Genomic DNA, 10,143 nt, shown 5'->3' with positions numbered 1-10,143 from the left:
CACTCAATACACATTCAGTGGGACTTCCCTGGTAGCACAGTGGTTAAGAATCTACCTGCCAATGCAGGGGACACAGGTTCGAGCCCTGGTCCGGGAAGATCCCACATGTGGCGGAGCAACTAAGCCTGTGCACCACAACTACTGAAGCCAGCACGCCTAGAGCCCGTGCTCTGCAACAAGAGAAGCCATCACAATGAGAAGCCCATGCACCACAACGAAGAGTAGCCCCTGCTCAGCACAACTAGAGAAAGCCTGTGCGCATCAACAAAGACCCAACACAGCCAATAAAATAAATAAATAAATAAATAAATAAATAAATAAATTTAAAAAATGCACATTCATTCAATTATGAATGAGTACGTATTAGGGACAGTTAGGTTGATTTAATAGCATTTTCACATAGTGAAATTAATATGGAAAGCACTCAATGCAAAAAGCTCAAGGTAATAGAAAAGTGAAAAGAAGAAGAGGTAGAAGTTAACCATATTCTTTATCACTCGTTAATAATTACTCTCACCATTTTGGTATTTATGCCTTCAAAGCTTTCTACATATATATATTTTTTCTTCACAAAATGGTACTAGATAGAGATTATGACCTAACAAGTGGTTATGAACATTTTTCTACATTTTAAAATATTCTTCTAAATATTTTAATAGCTACACAGTATTCCATTTTAATTTGCTTAATTTACTTAACTACTTCCCTAACATTGAACATTTATATTATTTGCATACTTTAAAAATTCCCTAGTCAGTATCCTTATACATAAATATTTGTATACATTGTTTTTCCTGTGGTCAAATTCCTAAGTGGACTTATGGTTCAAAGGGTATGTGTATTTTAAGGCTTTTGATTTATGTTATTAAATCACAAGAGACAATTCACTTTGGAAACCAAATAAACACAATCTCCTACTTTGCCAAGCATAACAACCCCTTTTCTGAAGCTCTGGAAGCCTCATCCCCCATATCCCCATGGCCAGCACCATCCTTTCTTTTCAGATTTTGCTTAAATGTCACCTTATCAGAGAGGTCTTGGTGCCTCCCCCTTACAAAATTGCATCTCTCCTTCCTTTTCTACATCCTTTTGCAGATGTACTTTCCTCAACTGTGCCCAGCACCTCCGACAGGTTTTAGTGTTTGCTTGTGTCTGTCTCTTCTAAGATCCATGCGAATAGGAACTTTGTCTGTTTTGTTCCTCCTATATTCCCAGTGCCTTCCCTATGCCCAGCACAGAATAAGTGCTCTGTGAGCATTTTGTGAGTGAATGAATGAATGAATGAATGAGGGTTGACACTTCTAGTTTCAAACCAATAGTGATGATAATACTCAGGGCTTCATAGGGGCTGTTTTAAGCAGTAGATGCCATTTATAGACAAGAGAAGAAAATAGACAAATAAAGTGACTTCTTAGTGTAGCACGTGATTAAGACAAGACTATCAGGGAAGGCTCCTTTGAGATATGATATTTGAGCTGAGACCTGAAGGACGAGCAGGAGTAGGATGTGAGAAAAGCATGGATAAGCACATCTCAGGCACACGGGGCAACATGTAGAAAGGCCTGGAAGTGGAAAAAGAGATTGGCAGGTTATCAAGTGGAAAGAAGACTGGTCACGGTTCAGGGTGGTCAGTGAGGTGAGAGCCACAAGTGGGTTTGGGGAGGTCACCTGTATGCTGTGAGTCAAGGAACACAGGGAAGAATCCCTTACTCCAAGCTCCTCTCCTAAAGGGTCTGCCTGTGCCTGAAGGTCCCACCATCTGAGAGTCATTCCTGTTAGAATTAGGGGTTGCCCCTTCCTTGCAGTGGTCCTTCTGAAACCTTCCATTTACACCTAGTAATGACCTACCAGATGTAAATGAATATATCAGATGCTTCTCTAGGGTGGGGTGGAGAGCCGAAAGCTGGGTTTGTTTGTTTGTTTGTTTTTTGCAATGGGGTGAGGGACCTAAAATCAAGACACTTCCATGGAGGAAGAGTTTTCATGCTGGACAGAGATCCAGGGGAGGTCAGCTCCTGATGACCTAAACAAAGCTGTTTGTCCCATCACTAGGTGCTCACCGGGTACCATGCACATACACTATCTCCTTTAATCCTCACTACAACAACACACCATTTAAAAAAAGAATATTTTATTTATTTATTTACTTATTTAAAAAAATTGTTTTTTGGCTGCATCGGGTCTTTGCTGCGGCATGTGGGATCCTCATTGAGGCATGCGGGCTTCTCTCTAGTTATGGGGTATGGGTTTTCTCTTCTCTAGTTGTGGTGCACAGGCTCCAGGGCGCGTGTAGTTTGCAGCACTCGGGCTCTCTAGTTGAGGCATGCGAGGTCAGTAGTTGTGGTGTGCGGGTCTAGTTGCCCCACAACGTGTGGGATCTTAGATCCCCGACCAGGGATTGAACAGGCATTCCCTGTATTGGAAGGCGGATTCTTTATGACTGGACCACCGGGGAAATCCCAACACCACACTGTTTTTATAGATGACAAAACAACCTCAGATAGGTTATGTGATTTGGGCCAAGGTCTACACATAGTAGGAGACAGAGGCAGGACTCAGGCAGCAGGCTCCAAAGCTGATTCTCTCCTCTGGTCTGATATACCGTGGAGTCCATGAAATTCATAATTAATGCATGAGACTTCCAGCTTATCTTTTGTGCAATTAAATGATGTAAGTAAATTTTACACATATACTCTTTATTACATACTGTCCATTATCACATACATGCACAAACACTTTAGTATATTGTACATGCAAACCATGTATACTGTGCTTTAAGTGGGTAAATTCAGCGATTTTTCAAAAAAGTGACTTCCTTCTTATGCCCTGATTTTATTTCTATCAAGTTTTCTCACTGTGCTTCAGTGCTCAGTGTTTTATACTGCCTGTTTTCCAGTTCACTAACGTTCTATTAACTACATCTAATCTTCTATTAAACCCATTTGTTGCATTGTTAATTATGACCATTGTATTTTTCATTTCTAGAATTCCATTTCCATTGAGTTTCCAGTTCCCTGCTTAAATTCTTTATCTTGTCTACTTGTTGAATTTATTAACCACAATTATTTTAAAGTCTGTTATTTTAAATGCCAATATTTGTATCTCCTAAATGTCTGTTGCTATTACCTGTTTTTATTTTTTGCTCTTGGTCATATGGTCTTTTCTCTTGGTATGCCTGGTAAACTTTATCGACGGTGTGTATTTATAAGTTACTGTGTACGGAAAAATTGTAGATAATCTGAGGTTCTGACAGATTTGGAAAGGATATACCGTTGCTTCAGGAAGGGAGTTAGAGTAGAGGCAACTCCCCTTAATCCAAGCTGGAATTAAGTTTATTTGAAGTTGGGTTTTAATCCTTGTGAAGGCTGATCTATTTCTAATGTGCTCTTCAAAGTCCCAAATGAAAGCCTTAAAAAAAAAAAAAATCCCCCCCACCCCCGCCCCGCCTTCTTTGGAGATGCTTGAACTCCTCCTGGCCCCCTTCTTCTCTAATCTCATGAGACTGCAAAAACTCAGTCTCCACTTTCTGTTCATATTCTCAATTTCACAGCTACTGCTTAGGGGAAAAATAAGGCCAAATGTTGAGATCATCTCTCTGGACTTCTCTTCTCTTCAAGATCGTGTCCTCTAGACTGCTGCAGTGCCTTCAAACAAATTTTAAAAATACATTTTATCCATTTTTTTCCCCAGTTGTTTTGGTGGGAAAGTTGGTGTAAGATAAACTAGCCTATAGTAGCTGGTAGTAGAAATCTGCATGGACCAAAGAATCTATCCCTGAAAAGGTACAATTCTAGTCCACTGTTTCAACTTGACCTTTGAAAGGGCTGGTCTGACTCTGCATGGGATTCTTCCCACTGCCCTAGGCACCTCCTTGCCCTTTAAGTGAGGCTTGACTGCTGCCTAACGTCTTTCATAGCCTGGAGGCTGCCTCGAGGCTGGCTACTTAGGATGGTGGTGGTCTGGCAAAGCCTCTGCCACTGTGGGAAGACAGGCCTGCTTCTCTCTGCTGATCAGCTCCACCTACAAGCCACACCTTCTAAAGACTGAGCCCTATGGTGCCAGGCTCAGGGTTCAGTGCTTAGCATAGGTTGTCTCATTTCTTCCTTTAGAAACACCAGCAAATAACTAGAGTTATCTCCATTTTACAGATGAGGAAGCTGATGCTCCAGAGGGTTAGTCAGAGTCCCTGCCCATCTCATAAAAGTACATTACTTATTTCTGAGTTCATTTGTTAATTTTCTTGTGCTGCACAGACTCTAAGCAACACAAGGGTGGGGACATGTCTACATGTCTGTCTTATTCCTCACCATGTGCCCATGCTTGGCACAGAGTGGGGAGGCAATGACAAACCTGGAATGAATAAACCCAGCCTCAGGTCCCAGTGTTGCTTATGGTGGAGGCCAGATCCAGGTCCTTGGCTCTTAGTCCACCATGCTTGTCACTCACATCACAGCTGGGAAGAGAATGTGTTCATCCAGCTCAGAGTTATCCAGCACCTTCTGGTGTTGAGATCTAGCTGAGTCCCCTCCCATCTAAAATCATTTCCTTCTTGATGTCAGGGGCTCCGGTGCCCTTCACCAGGGTCTGAGGACTCACATGGAACTGAGGGATGGATTTGAAAGGCATCTAAAATTAGAGTAGAAATCTGCAAGTGTGTGATTGTTTTTCTTTCTTTCTTTTCTTTTTTTTTAAAGATTTATTTTATTTATTTATTTATATATTTAATTTTTTGTCTGTGTTGGGTCTTCATTGCTGCATACGGGCTTTCTCTAGTAGTGGTGAGTGGGGGCTACTCTTCTTTGCAGTGAGCAGGCTACTCATTGCGGTGGTTTCTCTAGTTGCAGAGCATGGGCTCTAGGTGTGTGGGCTTCAGTAGTTGTGGCACATGGGCTCAGTAGTTGTGGCACGTGGACTCAGTAGTTGTGGCTCGAGGGCTCTAGAGCGCAGGCTCAGTAGGTGTGGTGCACGGGTTTAGCTGCTCCGGGGGCATATGAGATCTTCTCAGCCCAGGGCTCGAACTCATGTCCCCTGCCTAGGCAGGTGGATTCTTAACCACTGTGCCACCACGGAAGCCCTGATTATTTTTCTAGAAAAAAGATCCATGGTATTCCTCAGATTCTCAGAGAGATCTGGGACCCCCAAAAGGTTAAAAGAGCCTGGGCATGGGGGTTGGTTCCTTGTCGTCTCTCCCCCAGCATTGTTTGCTCTTGCCAGAGAGTGGCTTCTCGAAGCCATCCGTAGATGGCTGGGGGTGTCTGGAGAGATGGCCAGGGGGACCCTCTACCCCAGCCCAAACTGGGTGGATGGGGCAGTGCACAGAGCACCCCAACTTGCTTCCTCAACCCCCCCACGGTGGGGGTGGGGTGTCACTGGCAGAAGGACGTGAATCATGAAGGTCTCTCCTGACAGGAAAGCCATCCCGCAGGCTCAGAGGCGTACCTGTGTGGCTCCCGGTTCTGAGGCGCCAGCCCTGTGAGGCCGGGGTGGGGAGTCCCAGGCCCCAGCTCACCACTTTGAAGCCCATAGGAGAAGGAGGAGGGACCCAAGTCTCTGATGGAAAAGGGACAGGGAGGAGTCACAGGCTGCATTCTGGGGCCTGGCTCTCCCCCCGCCTGGGGTCTGGAGGGCCTTCTTGCTTGGCCTTCAGCGTGTGCACCTCTGGGAACCTTAGCTCTTAGAGTAGAGATTTCTACAGGGTTTAAAAAAATGTCCTGGGCCAGTGGTTTCCATGCGTTTCTAAGGCAGCAGGAATCTTTCACGGTTCCCATCACCCCAGGTGTAAAATAGTAAAACCAAAGGTGCTGGGATGAAGCAGGCTGGGCCCAGCTTCCCCTCTGCCCCGCTGCCCCACGCCTCAGACCCCATGGTAAAACCTCGGCTCCGGCTGGCCTCCTGGTTTTCACGGAGAGACTGAGGCGAGGGGCTGAGACTGGCTCAAGGTGCCCTGGCCAGGCGGCTCGGTCAGTGCGGCGGAGGACGGTCTGTCAGACCATCTGCCCACCGTGCTTGGTCACCAGCTGTGCCTGAGAGGCTGGGAAGGTGCAGGAGGGGGCCTGGGTAGGAGGCACCAGCAAGGCTCTGGCAAGGGGGGCTGCAGGAGGGGCTGCGGAACGGGAGCTGTGAGCGCTGCCGTGCTCCTTCCTTCGCAAACCTCGCTGGCCCCGTGGACGATGTGGCTTCCCGGCTGTGTGTTTGTCCAGGGGTCCTGAGGAGGGGGCGAGCCTCTGCCCTCCCCACGGTGCTGAGGAAGGGCCAAGATGGCCAAAGGTGAGAGCTGATTTAGGGGCGTGAGAACCAAGGCGGGGGACACGGGAGTTGGGGGGGGGGGTAGGGAAAGGCCACACACAGGCGGTCCTGCCTGAAGCGGGGAGGAAGGGTGGGCAGGTGGCCTTGTGGGGGAGGGGAGGGCAGGCTGCCAGGGGCAGCAGCCTCTTCCACGTGCAAGAAGACTCCATGCGCTGTAGGCCCTGGGCTCCCTGCTGCTCCACACCTACCGGGACCTCTCAATGGGCCGGCGAATGCCTGCGTTCTACCTCCCTTCCTTTCTTCCATTCTTCAAAACTGATGTGCTCTGTGCCTTGCTCACTCAGCCCCTAGAAGACAGCAGTGGCTATTTCTTTGACAGTGGAAGCTGGACAGGTGCTCATGGGACGAGCACGGACCAGGGGTCCCCAGACTCCTTGCCCCCACCCCGCACTCCCCCCCAGCCCAGCCCAGCCCTGGCCCAGCCTCTGAAATGGAATCAAGGTCTAGACCCTCCTTGCCTCCCAGTTCAGCAAGTCTCTTGTTCAGAGCTTAGAGCAGTTTAAGGAAGAGGAAATGTTCAAGAAAAGCCAAGAAAACCAAATTATCACCTTTGTCCAGGTGTGACATGACTCAGTGCATGTCCTCCAACCCTCAAACCAGCCACCTAGCCCAATGTCTCCCCACGGGGCAGGGGAGGATTGGGGGCGGTGGCAGGAGAAAGGAAGATTCATGGTCCCTGAAAGGTCCGGCTTGGGGGGGTCTCTGGTGTTCTCCATGCTCTGAATGTTCCCTCTGTGGCTGGCCTGGGGGACAGCGGCTTTGCTGGACACCTGGGCTCTGGGAGGGTCCTGACATGCCAATGATGCCGTGTGGCTGGGTCATGGTGTCAAAAGATATTTGACACCTGGGGGCACTGACTGATGAGAAGTGGGCTGGAGCAGGGCCTCTGAGTTACCAGACGTGAGCAGCGGTGGTGACAGAGGGGACTGGAGGGCGGGGGTGGTGCGGGCAAGAGGGGTGGGGGTGGGACAGTGACAATGTAATGCTCTGCAATGTTATGTAAGTAGTTGTAAATACAGTGTAAATGCTATGGAAACAGTTGCCAGTGTGTGGCAAAGTCAAGTTCTGGTTTTTGGAACTTTCTGTAATTTTTTTTCTTATTTATTTATTTTTGGCCCATGGGCGTAGCTGCTCCGCTGCGTGTGGGATCTTCCTGGAGCAGGGATCGAACCCGTGTCCCCTGCACTGGCAGGCGGATTCTTAACCACTGCGCCACCTAGGAAGCCCTGGAATTTTTTTTCTAAATATTTTTGATCTGAGGTTGGTTGACTCCTCAGATGTGGAACCTGCAGATGAAGAGGGCTGACTGTGCCCTCGAAACCATTGCTACAGTTAAGATAATAAATGAATCCACTACTCCAAAAGTTTCCTCAGAACCCTTTGTAATTTTTATTTTTGGGGGTGGGTTCTGCGTTGGGTCTTTTTTCTCTAGTTGTGGGGAGGGGGGTGTGGGGCTACTCTTCTTTGCGGTGCATGGGCTTCCACTGTGGTGGCTTCTCTTGGGGTGGAGCACGGGCTCTAGGTGCAAGGGCTTCAGTAGTTGCAGCACACAGGCTCAGTAGTTGAGGCCCGCAGGCTTTATTGCTCTGCAGCAAGTGGGATCTTCCCGGATCAGGCCTCAAACCTGTGTCCCCTGCATTGGCAGGCAGTTTCTTAACTACTGCCCCACTCCCCTCTTTGTAATCTTCTCTCCTGACCTTTGCTGGCATCCCCAGGCAACCGATGATCAGCATTCTGTCAGTTACAGGCTGCTTTTCATTGTCTAGAATTGTGCATAGAGCTAGCTCATCTAACGTCTCCAACACCCTCTGAAACAGCTGCCACTATTATTGCCATCATCCCCCTTTTACAGATGAGAAGACAAAGGCACAGAGAAGATAAACGACTTGCACAGTCACACCACACGGCCGGGGAGCGGTGGAGCCAGGATTTGGACCCAGGGACAGTGGCTTTAGCGTCTGGCCTCCTAACCACTACACCACACTGCCCCTCAGGCAGCAGCCCCCTCACTGCTGGCAGCTGGGCTCACTTCCAGAGCCTAGCCCTGCCCTAGGTGGGGGGGAAGCACAGGTGGCGCCCCTTCCTGTGAGGAGCAAATAGGAGGAAGGGGACCCTCACGGCTTACCTTCTCCAGGGTTCAGTTTCCTCATCTGCAACGTGGGAGTGATCCGCACCTGCTGAGTGGATAACAAATCGTGGTAGATGCAGACAATGGAATATTCAGCCATAAAAAGGCATGATGTTCTGATACATGCTTCCATGTGGGTGGACCTCGAAAACTGTACACTAAGTAAAAGAAGCCAGACACAAAAGTCCACGTATGGTTTGGTTCCTCTTATATGAAATATCCAGAATAGAAAGCAGATTAATGGTTTCACGGGGTTAAGGGAGGGAAGGGACGTAGTGCGTTAATGGGTACAGGTGGGTGTGAGGGTCACGTTCATGAAACCGAGTGAAAGGCAGACATGAAGGGGCCCACCGTGGTGCCGGGTGCGTGGATGTGCCCAGGGGAGGTTGGTAGGATGTGCAGATGTTTCTGACCCCAAGGATGAGGGGCGTGTGCGCCCCCAGGTTGGGGAAGGCCCCATTCCAAGTCCAGATCTGAGCCCAGGAAGGTCTCAGAGTCCTCTCGGGACCTGCTGTCCTCTTTCTCAGAGCTGGAGGGAAGCAAAGAGGGTGTGGGAGAGGGGCCGGGGATCCCAGAATGGTGAATCTGGTGAGGGGAAGGTGGCCTTGGCTGGAGCTGGCTGGGGGCCAAGGGCCTGGTCTGCACGTGGGCCCGAATCTGGGTCTGAGGAAGATCGTAACGAAGGCCGTGGACCCCTTCCTGTAACAATAAGGGGATCGGGAGGGTTTCTGTCTCTGACCCGCCCTTCTGCGTGTCTTCAGAAGCCCCTTTCGTCTGCAGAGGTTTTCTGTTCCTCATGGAGAAAAGCCTTGGGGCTGACTCTCCCACTGCAGCCTGGCCCGGTGGGGCTGAGGCCAAGCGGGGGAGGAGGTTGGCAGCCTTGAGGGCCCCTCTGGGTCCCCTCTGGCTGGACGGAGGGAACTTGACCTCTGGACCAAGAGGCCATGGTCCTCTGGAGCCTCCAGCGCCGTTGGCTCAGGGCTGGGCACGCAGCACAGTGTCTTCATGGACACCAAGAGCCCAGCCAATGACCCGAAAATACATCCCTGGCACCCTTTTCAGAGCAGAGCTTGGATGAAGCAAAAGAGGAGGCAGATGCATTTGCATATCTTTGGGGGACTCAGGAGGGCTGCTGAGGAGGTGGATTTGGAGCGTGGCCTGAGAAGGAGCACTGGCGCCTGACCACGCAGCAGCTGCGGGCTGTGGCCAGGATGACAAGGAGCTGCCGGCTTGCCAGCCCCCTGCGATGGTCACCAGGAATAAACAGCAAAACCCCGAAACAACAAATACTGACAAGAGGGCAATAACAATACGGTTTTAGTTCAGCGAGCGCGTTGCAGCCGGGGTGAGGACTGGGTGGTACATAACAAGCAGAGGCGGTAACTCACACTCAGAGACATAATCGGTCCAGCAAGAAGCTTGACCCAGCTCCCTGTCCCGGGAGGTGTCGGGGCCCATCCCGAGGGACAGGGCCGGAGAAGGGGAAACCCTCAGCTGGGAGACCGGAGCCTGGGCTCCAGCCCCTGCGTTGCCAACAGTTTTGCTGTGCTGCCGGGGGCTGGCCGCTGTCCCTCTCTGGGCTCCTTTTCCTGCAGCTGTGAAACGGCAGGCTCCAGTATTCTATGATTCCAGGTCCCCTCCACCCCACCCAGTTTCCCAAGATTCCTGGGCTCCCTGGACCCTTTTAGGAAGGGATCAGCCTCCTTCAG

Source organism: Hippopotamus amphibius, chromosome 11, assembly GCF_030028045.1.
Source record: "Hippopotamus amphibius kiboko isolate mHipAmp2 chromosome 11, mHipAmp2.hap2, whole genome shotgun sequence".
In the NCBI taxonomy this organism is placed as follows: domain Eukaryota; kingdom Metazoa; phylum Chordata; class Mammalia; order Artiodactyla; family Hippopotamidae; genus Hippopotamus; species Hippopotamus amphibius.
Note: the sequence above shows the minus strand (reverse complement) of the source record.